The sequence below is a fragment of the Tachysurus vachellii genome, chromosome 2, assembly GCF_030014155.1.
Source record: "Tachysurus vachellii isolate PV-2020 chromosome 2, HZAU_Pvac_v1, whole genome shotgun sequence".
NCBI classification, from domain to species: Eukaryota; Metazoa; Chordata; class Actinopteri; order Siluriformes; family Bagridae; genus Tachysurus; species Tachysurus vachellii.
In genome coordinates, this window is record NC_083461.1 from 3960239 (window position 1) to 3977553 (window position 17315).

Below are 17315 nucleotides of genomic sequence, written 5' to 3' on the forward strand. Positions count from 1 at the left end.
ATAATGCCAGGTCAATGCACATCCCTCAGTAAATAATAAGCATCAGGGATCAAGTATTGCTCTCATGCATACTATAAAACACAGTAATACGGTATGGCAAGCCATTTTAGCTTTTATACATTCACATGATATGGATTTTTGATATCAAGAATTCAGTATTCGATACTTAAAATGTAAATATTAAGTGTGATTTCTAGTAGTAACCATATTTTTGATATCAGGAATTACATTTTACAATCTGCTATTGCATATTCACTAGTTGAATATTGCAAGAGCCAAGTCATATTATAAATAGTATTTTATATTTGAAAATGGATATAGAGGAATCTGAGGTAGGCAGTTTAAGTGGGGCTATTGCTAATATTCAACTCAAAATTCTATTTAAAATATTCCATTCAATAAAGATTTGTTTATACCTCATTCAGTTCTGTATTGTTTTACTCTTTGACCGAGAGATGGAGCAAACTTTTTTAAAATGAGGGAGGTTGGAGGGCCCCTTAGCAGAATTTTGCTTAGGGGCCCAGGGAGGTCAGGATCGGCTCTGGTTTTACCATGGAACCTCTAGTGGGATCCAGAATATTGTATGGTGGCGTTTTGGACAAGAGAGATTAAGAATATAAGACAAGAGTAGAGACATGATGGATTGGATGGGGTTCTGTCGGGGTTCTCATTAAACCTATTAAAGACATTTAAGCTTCTGTCTAAGTGACTATAAGACAAACAAGAATGTTTAAGTCGACAGACAACAGCAGCAACTATATTTGCAGTAAATTTCTGTAAATATTAACATAATGTAGTAACTGAAACATAATGTGCAGTGATGATACACTGACTACGTTACTAGTAGCATTTATTTCTGGATAGTGAAGGAGACACCGCGTTAATCAGAGTATCTGTGTTTAATTCTGTAAGGAAGTGAGATTCGTCCCATAAAGTAGAGTTCACTTACAGTATGTATGCATGAATATTTTCTCGTGTATGAATATCAATGAATTTAAGCAGCTGCATAATTATGTGTGTGGTTGTTGTGTTATTTGTGTGTTGGGGTTTGTTTTGGGTTGATGCATAAACAAATTCATTCATTCATTCATTCATTCATTCATTCCTTTTCTACCGCTTATCCGAACTTCTCAGGCGTCATCGGGCATCAAGGCAGGATACACCCTGGACGGAGTGCCAACCCATCGCAGGGCACACACACACACACACACACACACACACACTCTCATTCACTCACGCGATCACACACTACGGACAATTTTCCAGAGATTCCAATCAACCTACCATGCATGTTTTTGGACCGGGGAGGAAAGATCCGTTTTTGGACCCGGAGGAAGATCTCTTATTCTAATGATACTTACAGACCTTGTGAACTGAAAGTTAAAGGTTTTGTTAAGTTCCTGTGAGCTGAGTGAACATTCTAGTGTAGAGTTTATTTGTAAATTCAGTCCCACTTTGTACGGTTTTTATACTGATGTACTGTAGTCAGTCTCCATGCATGTCAGGTAGTGTGTTAACATCCAAATGACACAAAATGTCTTTTAGTGTTGAAGTTCTACAGTTTCTCAGTCTACAGCTTTGAAAATGTCCTAATAGATAATCAAATAATATATAATATTTTTTCCCAGGGCAACAACAATTCATGACCAACAACAGTGTTCCTGTTTGTTTACATTATGAGAATGCAGAGACAGAACCAGATTTAATCCAAGACTGCAGGATCTTTAGCTTTCCTGTACATCACTGTTCTGTTGTCCTGTGTGTTTCTTTTATTCTGTGTGTTTATTGTCCTGTTCTCATCTCACACTGTATGCAATCTTATGTACTGTACTGTTAAATGGTACATGGTATTTTTGTTCTATTGTGTACAAGCTATATACTGTAGCTGTGATGTGTGAAGGGACTCGTGGCTGGTGAGGCACTGATTCTTTCAGTGTCAGATTTACAAATTCATGAATTTAAACGAGTATCTTAAATTCACCATTCAGGTGGCTGCTTGCACATTGATGAATGTTTATTTATTATCTCCTGTTTTAACTTGAACAGACATATTAAATGAAGAGGAAACACAACAGTATTTAAACATCTACACAATGACTTAATTAACATTTACTTTAGTTTACTTGTATTCAACTTCTACTGAAAAAGATTTGAAGTGCTGGAGCCACCACAAGTGTTTTATTTCCTTTGTTTTAAACCATATTTAAACATGCAGGTACTGTATAAAGATATGCTTTTATGATGATTATTAGAGGTACAAAAGTGACAAGACGTTCTGTCCTAAGTCTAAGCCAAAAACTGCTGATCAAATTATGAATATGTCGAAATGTAGAGAACGTTTGTATTTGTGTTAGATGATCATATTTGCTTATGTTGTTTAAGGGTGCAAATTATTCTGTAATTGACTGTAAGAGAAACACAGATGCTGTTTACTCTCATGGTGACGTTTATGATATAGACTGTGTGATTGTCTTTAATGATTGTTTATAAGAATTTGTTTAAAAGTCATATTTTGGATCTTATTCATATTAAATTTAAACACTTTGAATGCGTATTTTAATAACATGCAGGTTTTTTGTTAAACTGGTTCTGTATGGACTATTTCCACTAGATTTTACACATTCTTGTTTGTATTATTAATATAAACCTGTTTATCTCTTTTTCCCTATAAAAGAGAGACATTATTTTGCGATGCTTTTATTTTGTGTTTTTCACTTTGATTTTTTTCATTTTGTAATAAAGTAAATAAAATGCAACTAACCAAAAGCACAAACCGCTTCAGGCTCTAATTCTTAAACCAAAGATTAAAATAAAGATGTCTAACTGTCTGAGGAGGTTTGTACACAGTTCCAAAGAACTTCTCTATGGTAAGCCACACTTTTTAATCTTTTAAAAGCCCCACTGAAGGAACTGAAAGATCAAGAAGTGTGGCCACACGTTTTGATCTTTCACTTCCTTCAGTGGGGCTACAGTATGACTAAGGCTATAGCTGTGGTAGGAATTTAGCAAATAATTTGTAATTCCTAGAACTCTGGCGCGCACTTTGGTTCTGGCATGTGTAGAATACTACTGACTTTGTTTAGGTCTGCCTGTAGCACTTTTTCTGTGACTTTGTGTCAGACGAAAAGTATTTCACTTTTACCAAACTCACATTTTTCATTTAGGGTGAGTCCGTTAAGACCTTGTTCAGACGCTGGTCATGTTCAAGTTTGTCTTGGCCGAAAACAAGAATGCATTCTTTGGGCTTTGAACTCAATACAGATGCTAGACGAAAGCGTCAAACCGTCTAATCCATCTCGGGTAATCTGCTGAGTTAGAGAAGTCAAACGGCAACGGCCATCTTTCAGTCTGTTTGCTGTACTGGTTCGCTGTAACCTATCCTTAAGGTTCACTTCTGACACCATGTACTGTATAATATTCATTCATTCATTCATTCATTCATTCATTTTCTACCGCTTATCCGAACTACCTCGGGTCACGGGGAGCCTGTGCCTATCTCAGGCGTCATCGGGAATCAAGGCAGGATACACCCTGGACGGAGTGCCAACCCATCGCAGGGCACACACACACTCTCATTCAATCATGCAATCACACACTACGGGCAATTTTTCCAAAGATGCCAATCAACCTACCATGCATGGGGGAGGAAACCTGAGTACCCGGAGGAAACCCCCGAGGCACGGGGAGAACATGCAAACTCCACACACACAAGGCGGAGGCAGGAATCGAACCCCCAACCCTGGAGGTGTGAGGCGAACATGCTAACCACTAAGCCACTGTGCCCCCCTGTATAATATTCTACATATTTTATTTTATGATTATTTTGTGATGCTTTCATTTTGTGTTTTTCACTTTGATTTTTTTTCATTTTGTAATAAAGTAAATAAAATGCAACTAACCAAAAGCACAGTGATTGGTATCAAAATTGGTATAATATACTCATGGTATCTTAAGTATGTAACCTAGTGAACCAGCATTAATGTGTGTTTGTGTGTGTGTGTGTTTATGTGTGTGTGTGTGTTTCTGTATGTCTGTCTAAGTGACTACAAGCTCCTGCGCCTGCTCAATTTAGAGGTGTATGTGTGTGGTGTTGTATTATTTTCCTGTATGAAATAAATAAAAGAAATTTAAAGTAAGTAGTAAAAAAAAATAATAATTTCAATAAGCTTAAACATGAGACTTCACTATCTTTAGACGTCTCCATCGCCCATAAAAGAGAGAGAAAAAAGTCTTATCTTCAGATAAATTAAAATTACACATCATTTAAAAAATACTTAAGTCCTGTTGGTCCAGTAATCACACTGTAATGTTTTTATGTTCACATCTAAATCTAAAGTCTAATCCAATAGTCCACGTCCACAGTAGAACTGCTCTGTTTACTGAAATATATTTTAGTTTCAGGTTTATTTTCATTACACACAAGGGACTGATGGAATAAAGTTCAAAGTATCACCTAACTGACTTGTGTGAGATCTTTCTTTAACATTCTCAAAAGTCTGGACTGTTTGTTTCTGGAGCCTGTTGAGTTTTGTCCCTTGGTTCGGTTTATTTAAACATATATGAACACAGCAATCGTGCTCAGATCTGCACTGAATCAATCAGGCTTAGACGACCTGAACAATGTACTGAACAAGGATTGTTTTCCAAAAGAAACAGCTTTAAATTATGGATTTATGGTGTGTCACATATTCAAAATATATTTTCTGATTTATTCTCTGATCTGTTAGTTTACCTGCTGATGCAGCAGTGCCAAGCCTTCATCGTCACAGAATCGATGGTGAATATAGCCCCGACCCTCCCGTGTAACTGCTCAGGAAATTGTCCAGTGGTTCGGTGGATCCGCTTCATTCCTGGTGGAGCTGATGTTGTTGCTGAGAGCTGGGACTGTTCAAAACAAGAGCATTGTCAGAAAAGATTTACACTACCAGGAGATACAAGCAGAGGAGATTTCTCCCTGATGATCAGTTCAGTAGCCTACAATGATGCAGGCTCTTACATGTGCAGCTGTAATGAAAAATTACCTATTATCTACAGCTTTGAAAGTGTCCTATATTATATATTTTTCCAGGGCAACAACAATTCACAACCACCAACAGCGCTCCAGTTTCAGGATGGTTTGTACTGCTAGGATTTTTCATATCTGTATGGATCAACATCATCGTCCTGATTATTTACATTACATGAGAAAATGCAGAGACCAGATTTAATCTAAGACTGCAGGATCTTTAGCTTTTCTGTACATCACTGTTCTGTTGTCCTGTGTGTTCCTTTTAGTCTGTGTGTTTTTGTCCTTGTGCAAATAGTTGACTATAAGAGAAACACAGATGCATGAGATTTACTCTCATGGTGATGTTTATGATATAGACTGTGTGATTATCTTTAATGATTGTTTATAAAAATTTGTTTAAAAGTCATATTTTGGATCTTATTCATATTAAATTGAAATCATTTGAATTTGTGTGCCAGTTGTGTGATGCTGCTGGTATGTGTTGTGAACCTTTTCCTGAGAAGACCAGGAGACTTGGATTTCCTTGTGCAGTAGTCTTTATTGTAGACACTCGATGAACGCTATTTAGTCGGGACCACTTTGTCAAATGAAGATTTATTAGATGATATGCATACAGTTAGTGTTGGTGGTATGGTTCTGTTCTGTGGCATTTACTGTAAATCACTGAACGGTGTTCATCTGTGCACCAGAAGTTGATGGACCTTCCTCCTGCTCTTCTTCCACACTCGGGGGGTGTAGATTGTGAATGTGTAGATTGTTTGCCGTGTAGACACATAATATTAACATTACCTCTGTAGACCTCTCTGTGGCAAAAGAAACGGTTTATTCATCATCCCCATCATCCTGTAAAAATGAGCATTCCATAAAGTACACTTTATAATATTATTTGTCATAATTTATGGTGTATTGAGTAGGCTACTTACAACTGCCTGGGGTTCTGTTGGGACAGGAGGGTCCAAGAGCCAGATAGTATCATACGAATATGTTGGGACCAGTGTTGTAATGTAACGGAGTACAAATACAAATACTTCGCTATTTAAATTTATGTCAGCTTTCACTTTTACTCCACTTCCTAGATAAAATATATACTTTTACTCCGATATATTTCCACTAAGCATCTTCGTTACTCGTTACTACAAAATAAAATCAGAAGAAATGTGTGCGACTTCCTCGAGTAAAATCGTTTTACTCATCATCTGCCTCGAAGCCTCTTTTAATTCATTTTAACGCTCACGTCACGTTCTTGTGCAATTATTGTGTGTGTGTGTGTGTGTGTGTGTGTGTGTGTGTGTGTGTGTGTGTGTGTGTGTGTGACAACGCGCTTACGTCAAAGCGGAAGGAGACGCAAGGAGTTAGATGTCTTTTGATGTGAGGGCGCGTGCTAGTGCGGGCTGCAAAATGTAAGAGCGCGATAACAATGTCAATGAGCAAAGAGAAGAAACAAACAGGAGAAAACGACAGAAAATGTCCAAAGGAAACATTGCTTCAAAGCGCAGGGCAAGCCTCAGTTCTGAGCATGTTGATATGTTTACCTTTTTTCATTGCAATCACATGCTCCTTTAAAGACTTTTAAAGCACACACACGTTGAGAGAGACTTTTATATTCTGATTAATATATATATGCTTAAAGCACTCGGTGTGAAACCATGCATGGACTCCTAGGTCCAAGTTCCTGTCCATGTTTTTGCCTCTTAAATACCACAAAGCATTCCAAGAAGACAGTAAAGGCTTATGTTATGCCTGAGCTGTAGATTTTGAATCTTTTAGTTCTGAAAGTTAAGTTGCATGACTTAAAGGCAGTATTTTGGTATTATTATTTATTTATTTATTTATTTATTTATTTAATTTGAAAGTAATAGATTTTTTTGTTTTTGCATCTCAGAAAAGGGTTCATTTAAAACCCAGAATTGTCAAATGAGGATTTATTAGATGATATGCACAGTTAGTGTTGGTGGTATGGTTCTGTTCTGGGCAAAAATCCACGCGCCCGTCCGTGCGCATGTATGGACAGAGCGGGGAGAGCAGCGACTAGAAAATAAAATGAGAAATATAACAGTATAACAGCAGAACCATTAATCATGCATAGTATTAAATATGCTCACTTACATGTTTTGTAAATAAATAAATAAATAAATAGAGAGAGAGGGAGAGAGAGAGAGAGAGAGAGAGGGAGAGAGAGAGAGAGAGAGAGAGAGAGAGAGAGAGGGGAAAAAAACGAATACGTAATGAAGAATTATAACGTAAACTGGTACACGAACAACGGGTTCCGGCTAGGTGGAGTCGGGGTTGGAGCAGGGAGTTTAAATCGCAACAGCAGCGATGCGCTAGAAAGCGACTCAAAGCATGGGCATAAATTCCGAGGGTGGACGGAGGGGACATGCCCCCACCCCCCCGGCCCCGAATCCCCCCAAAAAATATTATTGGCCAAAAAAATTGGTCTCCCCCAAAAAAATTATTTAAAAAATATCGCACTCTCTATTGTGAAAAATATATGTATGTATACCTAAATAATTGTCTAAGTAGAAAAAACCCGCAAAGAATGCATTTAGAAACAGTTGATTTCCCCCTCACCTTCCTCACAGTGATTTGACCCACTGCCTGCTTTCCCAGTTCATCACCTACTCTGCACACACGAGACAGGTGTGTGGCTGCGGCTCAATTAATGTTGAACTCCATTAAGTAGGGGATTTTATTCACTTTAAATAAAGCGATTCTCTTTAATGTGGTTGATGCAGATTCATTCATAAATTAGTTGCGGCAAAAATGCTGATTAATGATATAATTTTCCAAGAATCTGCTATATTAGCGATTAAAATATAACTTATCTAGTTAACGTTAGCTTGTTTACAATAGCTTGTTGCATAGTGCACTGCAATTAACACGCCAAAGACGTTTTGTTTTTATACATAGAGCAGTTACTGTAAATTCATTATTTAATAATTGATTTTGTTACAAAACATTACTGATTTTATATATATTTTTCACAATAACAGTCATGTTTATATTTTATTGTATGTTGGTGGCTTAACTTTAAACAACACAAACAATGCAATAAATAGTTAAAGAAAAATCTGCTTTGTCATGGAACCTGAGAAAAACTTTGAAAATAACCATAATGACGCAGTCTCCATGCTACAATGATAATGATAGAAACAAAGTTTTTCACTGTGGGGGCATATCTTTATAAGTACAATTAGACTTATTAGTTGGCTCAATCAATGGGAATTTAAAGGGTCGGATAATATGGATGTAGTAACCGGATTGGTGCGCGTCATGAACAGCTGATTATCAGCTGATGCATGCTTGATGACGTTACCTGCCTGAACTAACGGGATGCTTGATTTTTCTAAAAAAAAAAAAAGGAAACCAATTAGTTGTTCATTTTAAGAGACCTGTCTTATTTTCTCTTGTATATTTAATATTGCTCTTTAATTAAGCAAAAATACATTTTATCCGATTACTCGATTAATCGATTACTAAAATATTCAATAGCTACAGCCCTAGTGCGACTGCAATAAGGGAAGTTTGGCGAATCACTGCTCCTAGATTGCATTACGCTCGCATGCTCTATTTCAGCGTAATGTTGCCAAAAGGAGAACAGGGTGAAGAAGATAACGTTATACACCCGTGGCCCTATTTGCAAGAAATGTTTCTGTACATTGGAATGAAAAATGAATTCTTCCTACCGGATGAAGTGCCTCTTATGCCTACCGAAAGTCACTGAAATTTTACTTTTTACTTTTACTTCAAATAAGTTACTTAAGTATTTGAAGTAAAAATAAAAAGTAAAATTTCAGTGATTTTCGGTAGGCATAAGAGGCACTTCATCCGGAAGAATCAGGGGCGGTTCTAGGGTCTCATCTTTAGGGGGTTTTAACCCTCAGAGAGAATTTAAAACCAGAAGAGTTTTATATTATATATTATATGACTAAATAGTAAGCCAAAAGTTATGGTATTATTTAAAATGGCAAAAGTGGACACCAAAATTTTATACATGATGTAATGATGTCAGTCTTGAATCAGATCAGTTCATGTATGTGTACATTCTCTACAAACAGTGTGTCCAATGAATGCAGTAATTAATAAAGAAATATTCACAAGACAAAGACCAAATCAATAAATGTTATTTTTATTTAGTATTGAATGGATTGTTTGCATTAATATTTCGTTACAACTCTGGTACAACTCTGGTAATAAGAATAGTGAAATTTCACTTTTGGTTGCCGTCTTTGCGGCTTTCCGCCGATTAACGTTATAGATAAGTGCCTCCAGCTCTGACTGCGCGTGCACTGCGCCTCCAGCTCTGACTGCGCGTGCACTGCGCCTCCAGCTCTGACTGCGCGTGCACTGCGCCTCCAGCTCTGACTGCGCGTTCCTGTGCTTCTCCGTTCAAATAAAGCAGACACTTTTGAAAGACTACAACGCACGTGCGTAAAAGCAAAGTAAAAAATCGCTCTTGGATCAAAGTGATAAATAATTTTCTTTCCCATCGACGACATGTCCTGCATTTAACGTAATTTTTATTGTTTATTTATGAAAGTAAAAATTATACTTTGTTTTCGGGTGGTTGAGATCACATACAGGGGAGCTGAAGCCACCCTAAAAAAGGCCTGCTTAAGTACATTAAATATCCGAAAATTACTTTTGATACTTAAGTACAGTAAATATCAGATACTTTAAGACTTTTACTTGAGTAATATTCTAAAAGGTGACTTTCACTTCTACCAAAGTCTTTTTCTAGTACGATACTTGTACTTTTACTCAAGTATTGCTTTCTAGTACTTTATACAACACTGACTGAACTGAATACTATTTAGTTATTTAATATGTCAAATGTTTGTAAAGCCATGTACTTTACACCTATGATATGCTCAAGGCTTACCTGATTGAATTATGTTTTTATATTTAATTTGAATCTGCTGCCACGTTCTTTTAATGCGTGCAGGATTGCACCTATACATGAAAATTAAATTAATAGGTTTAATAAAATACTGTTCTTCCAGTTTCACCTCTGATATAACAGTTGGGAATTTACTCTAAAATAGTTCTTAATTACTAAATACAAATTATATCTTCAACCAGTCTAATTAGATTAATTACTAATTTTTATTTTAATTAAAATAAAAATTAATTACTAATTTTTATTAGAGATAATTACTGTCTCTAGAAAGTATTGGTCTACTTACTAATTTGGTCTACTTACTTATGAATTACTTTCTATATCCCAAATCAACCTCAACCACTTGAACAATAAGGAGAGACAAGAAACTGCACTTCTAATGCTTTGAAATAAGTTCACTTGCATGAATTATCCTTGAATTGACCAAAGTGTGTAACTAGAGGGAGAAGGTTACATTAAAAATATACCTTTTAAAATTTGATGTTAAATCCACTATTGTTTTATACAGAATTGTTTTATAGTCTTTAATTAACGTACAGTATTTAGATTACTTAGTAATTACATTTACATTTACATTTACAGCATTTGGCAGACTCTCTTATCCAGAGCGATGTACATAAATGCTTAAATCTCTATCATCGGATGCATTAATGCTGGTTTACTAGGTTACATACTTAAGATACCATGAGTTTAAAACATTGTTCAAAGTTACAATGAAAAAGTTTCAAAGGTTGTGGTTTTTTTTTTTCTTCAATAAATGCAAAAGATAGGGAAAGAAGTGCTAGTTGCAGTGTTTCCTGAATAAGTGACTCAGCTGTTACTCAGCTGTCCTGACCGCTTGGTGCCAGAACAGAGAAGAGTCTTGTATTAAACTTAGCTCTTACCCTGAGAGATGGTGGGACCAATCGAACAGTGCTGATAATTAATTACACCCAACACTGTATAAAAGTAATTAAAATGTAAACTTACGCATTTCTACATTTTCATAAACACTTCTGCTGGTGAGAAATATTTTACTCGAGACATGGTGACTCGTTATATATAATAAGCAAAGGGAAAAATAAACAAGAGCAAGCTAACAAAATGAAAAAGCCAAAATCCCCTTTTCCCGCGCTCGTGAATCGTCCGGGAATTTGTACGTGTTCAGTAACACCGTAGCTCTTGGGATGGTGTGTGGACCGATGACTTACATGTGCAGCTGTAAAAATTACCTATTATCTACAGCTTTGAAAGTGTCCTATATTATATATTTTTCCAGGGCAACAACAATTCACAACCACCAACAGCGCTCCAGTTTCAGGATGGTTTGTACTGCTAGGATTTTTCATATCTGTATGGATCAACATCATCGTCCTGATTATTTACATTACATGAGAAAATGCAGAGACCAGATTTAATCTAAGACTGCAGGATCTTTAGATTTTCTGTACATCACTGTTCTGTTGTCCTGTGTGTTCCTTTTAGTCTGTGTGTTTTTTGTCCTTGTGCAAATAGTTGACTATAAGAGAAACACAGATGCATGAGATTTACTCTCATGGTGATGTTTATGATATAGACTGTGTGATTATCTTTAATGATTGTTTATAAAAATTTGTTTAAAAGTCATATTTTGGATCTTATTCATATTAAATTGAAATCATTTGAATTTGTGTGCCAGTTGTGTGATGCTGCTGGTATGTGTTGTGAACCTTTTCCTGAGAAGACCAGGAGACTTGGATTTCCTTGTGCAGTAGTCTTTATTGTAGACACTCGATGAACGCTATTTAGTCGGGACCACTTTGTCAAATGAAGATTTATTAGATGATATGCATACAGTTAGTGTTGGTGGTATGGTTCTGTTCTGTGGCATTTACTGTAAATCACTGAACGGTGTTCATCTGTGCACCAGAAGCTGATGGACCTTCCTCCTGCTCTTCTTCCACACTCGGGGGGTGTAGATTGTGAATGTGTAGATTGTTTGCCGTGTAGACACATAATATTAACATTACCTCTGTAGACCTCTCTGTGGCAAAAGAAACGGTTTATTCATCAACCCCATCATCCTGTAAAAATGAGCATTCCATAAAGTACACTTTATAATATTATTTGTCATAATTTATGGTGTATTGAGTAGGTTACTTACAACTGCCTGGGGTTCTGTTGGGACAGGAGGCTCCAAGAGCCAGATAGTATCATACGAATATGTTGGGACCAGTGTTTAATGTAACGGAGTACAAATACAAATACTTCGCTATTTAAATTGATGTCAGCTTTCACTTTTACTCCACTTCCTAGATAAAATATATACTTTTACTCCGATATATTTCCACTAAGCATCTTCGTTACTCGTTACTACAAAATAAAATCAGAAGAAATGTGTGCGACTTCCTCGAGTAAAATCGTTTTACTCATCATCTGCCTCGAAGCCTCTTTTACTTCATTTTAAAGCTCATGTCACGTTCTTGTGCAATTATTGAGTGTGTGTGTGTGTGTGTGTGTGTGTGTGTGTGTGTGTGTGTGTGAGTGTGTGTGACAACGCGCGTACTTCAAAGCGGAACGAAACGCGAGGAGTTAGATGTCTTTTGATGTGAGGGCGCGTGCTAGTGCGGGCTGCAAAATGTAAGAGCGCGATAACAATGTCAATGAGCAAAGAGAAGAAACAAACAGGAGAAAACGACAGAAAATGTCCAAAGGAAACATTGCTTCAAAGCGCAGGGCAAGCCTCAGTTCTGAGCATGTTGATATGTTTACCTTTTTTCATTGCAATCACATGCTCCTTTAAAGACTTTTAAAGCACACACACGTTGAGAGAGACTTTTATATTCTGATTAATATATATATGCTTAAAGCACTCGGTGTGAAACCATGCATGGACTCCTAGGTCCAAGTTCCTGTCCATGTTTTTGCCTCTTAAATACCACAAAGCATTCCAAGAAGACAGTAAAGGCTTATGTTATGCCTGAGCTGTAGATTTTGAATCTTTTAGTTCTGAAAGTTAAGTTGCATGACTTAAAGGCAGTATTTTGGTATTATTATTATTTATTAATTTATTAATTTATTTATTTATTTATTTATTTATTTATTTAATTTGAAAGTAATAGATTTTTTTGTTTTTGCATCTCAGAAAAGGGTTCATTTAAAACCCAGAATTGTCAAATGAGGATTTATTAGATGATATGCACAGTTAGTGTTGGTGGTATGGTTCTGTTCTGGGCAAAATTCCACGCGCCCGTCCGTGCGCATGCATGGACAGAGCGGGGAGAGCAGCGACTAGAACATAAAATAGACCCCCGTATAACAGCAGAACCATTAATCATGCATTTTATTAAATATGCTCACTTACATGTTTTGAATAAATGAATAAATAAATAAAGAGAGAGAGAGAGAGGGAGAGAGAGAGAGAGAGAGAGAGAGAGAGAGAGAGAGAGAGAGAGAGGAAAAAAACGAATACGTAATGAAGAATTATAACGTAAACTGGTACACGAACAACGGGTTCCGGCTAGGTGGAGTCGGGGTTGGAGGAGGGAGTTTAAATCGCAACAGCAGCGATGCGCTAGAAAGCGACTCAAAGCATGGGCATAAATTCCGAGGGTGTACGGAGGGGACATGCCCCCACCCCCCCGGCCCCGAATCGCCCCAAAAAATATTATTGGCCAAAAAAATTGGTCTCCCCCAAAAAAAATATTTAAAAAATATCGCACTCTCTATTGTGAAAAATATATGTATACCTAAATAATTGTCTAAGTAGAAAAAACCCACAAAGAATGCATTTAGAAACAGTTGATTTCCCCCTCACCTTCCTCACAGTGATTTGACCCACTGCCTGCTTTCCCAGTTCATCACCTACTCTGCACACACGAGACAGGTGTGTGGCTGCGGCTCAATTAATGTTGAACTCCATTAAGTAGGGGATTTTATTCACTTTAAATAAAGCGATTCTCTTTAATGTGGTTGATGCAGATTCATTCATAAATTAGTTGCGGCAAAAATGCTGATTAATGATATAATTTTCCAAGAATCTGCTATATTAGCGATTAAAATATAACTTATCTAGTTAACGTTAGCTTGTTTACAATAGCTTGTTGCATAGTGCACTGCAATTAACACGCCAAAGACGTTTTGTTTTTATACATAGAGCAGTTACTGTAAATTCATTATTTAATAATTGATTTTGTTACAAAACATTACTGATTTTATATATATTTTTCACAATAACAGTCATGTTTATATTTTATTGTATGTTGGTGGCTTAACTTTAAACAACACAAACAATGCAATAAATAGTTAAAGAAAAATCTGCTTTGTCATGGAACCTGAGAAAAACTTTGAAAATAACCATAATGACGCAGTCTCCATGCTACAATAATAATGATAGAAACAAAGTTTTTCACTGTGGGGGCATATCTTTATAAGTACAATTAGACTTATTAGTTGGCTCAATCAATGGGAATTTAAAGGGTCGGATAATATGGATGTAGTAACCGGATTGGTGCGCGTCATGAACAGCTGATTATCAGCTGATGCATGCTTGATGACGTTACCTGCCTGAACTAACGGGATGCTTGATTTTTCTAAAAAAAAAAAAGGAAACCAATTAGTTGTTCATTTTAAGAGACCCGTCTTATTTTCTCTTGTATATTTATTATTGCTCTTTAATTAAGCAAAAATACATTTTATCCGATTACTCGATTAATCGAAGACATTTTCGGTAGAATAATTGATTATTAAATATTCGATAGCTACAGCCCTAGTGCGACTGCAATAAGGGAAGTTTGGCGAATCACTGCTCCTACATTGCATTACGCTCCGCACGCTCTATTTCAGCGTAATGTTGCCAAAGGAGAACAGGGTGAAGAAGATAACGTTATACACCCGTGGCCGTATTTGCAAGAAATGTTTCTGTACATTGGAATGAAAAATGAATTCTTCCTACCGGATGAAGTGCCTCTTATGCCTACCGAAAGTCACTGAAACTTTACTTTTTACTTTTACTTCAAATAAGTTACTTAAGTATTTGAAGTAAAAATAAAAAGTAAAATTTCAGTGATTTTCGGTAGGCATAAGAGGCACTTCATCCGGAAGAATCAGGGGCGGTTCTAGGGTCTCATCTTTAGGGGGTTTTAACCCTCAGAGAGAATTTAAAAGCAGAAGAGTTTTATATTATATATTATATGACTACATAGTAAGCCAAAAGTTATGGTATTATTTAAAATGGCAAAAGTGGACACCAAAATTTTATACATGATGTAATGATGTCAGTCTTGAATCAGATCAGTTCATGTATGTGTACATTCTCTACAAACAGTGTGTCTAATGAATGCAGTAATTAATAAAGAAATATTCACAAGACAAAGACCAAATCAATAAATGTTATTTTTATTTAGTATTGAATGGATTGTTTGCATTAATATTTCGTTACAACTCTGGTACAACTCTGGTAATAAGAATAGTGAAATTTCACTTTTGGTTGCCGTCTTTGCGGCTTTCCGCCGATTAACGTTATAGATAAGTGCCTCCAGCTCTGACTGCGCGTGCACTTCGCCTCCAGCTCTGACTGCGCGTGCACTGCGCCTCCAGCTCTGACTGCGCGTTCCTGTGCTTCTCCGTTCAAATAAAGCAGACACTTTTGAAAGACTACAACGCACGTGCGTAAAAGCAAAGTAAAAAATCGCTCTTGGATCAAAGTGATAAATAATTTTCTTTCCCATCGACGACATGTCCTGCATTTAACGTAATTTTTATTGTTTATTTATGAAAGTAAAAATTATACTTTGTTTTAGGGTGGTTGAGATCACAGACAGGGGAGCTGAAGCCACCCTAAAAAAGGCCTAGAACCGCCCCTGCTTAAGTACATTAAATATCCGAAAATTACTTTTGATACTTAAGTACAGTAAATATCAGATACTTTAAGACTTTTACTTGAGTAATATTCTAAAAGGTCACTTTCACTTCTACCAAAGTCTTTTTCTAGTACGATACTTGTACTTTTCCTCAAGTATTGCTTTCTATACAACACTTGACTGCTAGACACTGAATGCTATTTAGTTATTTAATATGTCAAATGTTTGTAAAGCCATGTACTTTACACCTATGATATGCTCAAGGCTTACCTGATTGAATTATGTTTTTATATTTCATTTTAATCTGCTGCCACGTTCTTTTAATGCGTGCAGGATTGCACCTATACATGAAAATTTAATTAATAGGTTTAATAAAAGTCTGTTCTTCCAGTTTCACCTCTGATATAACAGTTGGGAATTTACTCTAAAATAGTTCTTAATTACTAACTACAAATTATATCTTCAACCAGTCTAATTAGATTAATCTCTAGAAAGTATTGGTCTACTTACTTATTAATTACTTTCTAAATCCCAAATTAACCTCAACCACTTGAACAATAAGGAGAGACAAGAAACTGCACTTCTAATGCTTTGAAATAAACAATATACAGTTGCATGAATTATCCTTGAATTGACCAAAGTGTGTAACTAGAGGGAGAAGTTTACATTAAAAATATACCTTTTAAAATTTGATGTTAAATCCACTATTGTTTTATACAGAATTGTTTTATAGTCTTTAATTAAAATTACAGTATTTACATTACTTAGTAATTACATTTACAGCATTTGGCAGACTCTCTTATGTACATAAGTGCTTAAATCTCTATCATCGGATACATTAATGTTGGCTCACTAGGTTACATACTTAAGATACCATGAGTTTAAAACATTGTTCAAAGTTACAATGAGAAAGTTTCAAAAGTTGTGTTTTTTTCTTCAATAAATGTAAAATATAGGGAAAGAAGTGCTAGTTGCAGTGTTTCCTGAATAAGTAGGTCGTTTGAAAAAAGCCAGTGACTCAGCTGTCCTGACCGCTTGGTGCCAGAACAGAGAAGAGTCTTGTAGTAAACTTACCTCTTACCCTGAGAGCTGGTGGGACCAATCGAGCAGTGCTGTAGATCTGAGGGTGCAGTGCGAGGAGTGATAATTACACCCAACACTGTATAAAAGAAATTAAAATGTAAACTTAAGCATTTCTGCATTTTCATAAACATTTCTGCTGGTGAGAAATATGCAGTGTGACACTGTTGCCATGCTGACTCGTTATATATAATAAGCAAAGGGAAAAATAAACAAGAGCAAGCAAACAAAAAGAAAAAGGTCTTTTCCCGCGCTCGTGTATCATCCAGGAATTTGTATGTGGTCAGTAACACCGGATTAGCTATTGGGATGGCGTGTGGACCGATGACTGGCGGATGAATCACAGGACCTGCAATATGTAATAGTGAGAAAAGGAGAAAGAGAGAGAAAACAATACGGGACGTAACAGTGGCAATCTATGCGAATGCTTTTTTTTATGTTCTGGCACTTCAGAAAACCCAAGTAATGAAAACAAACTGACAATTACCTTGAAACAAATATAAACAAT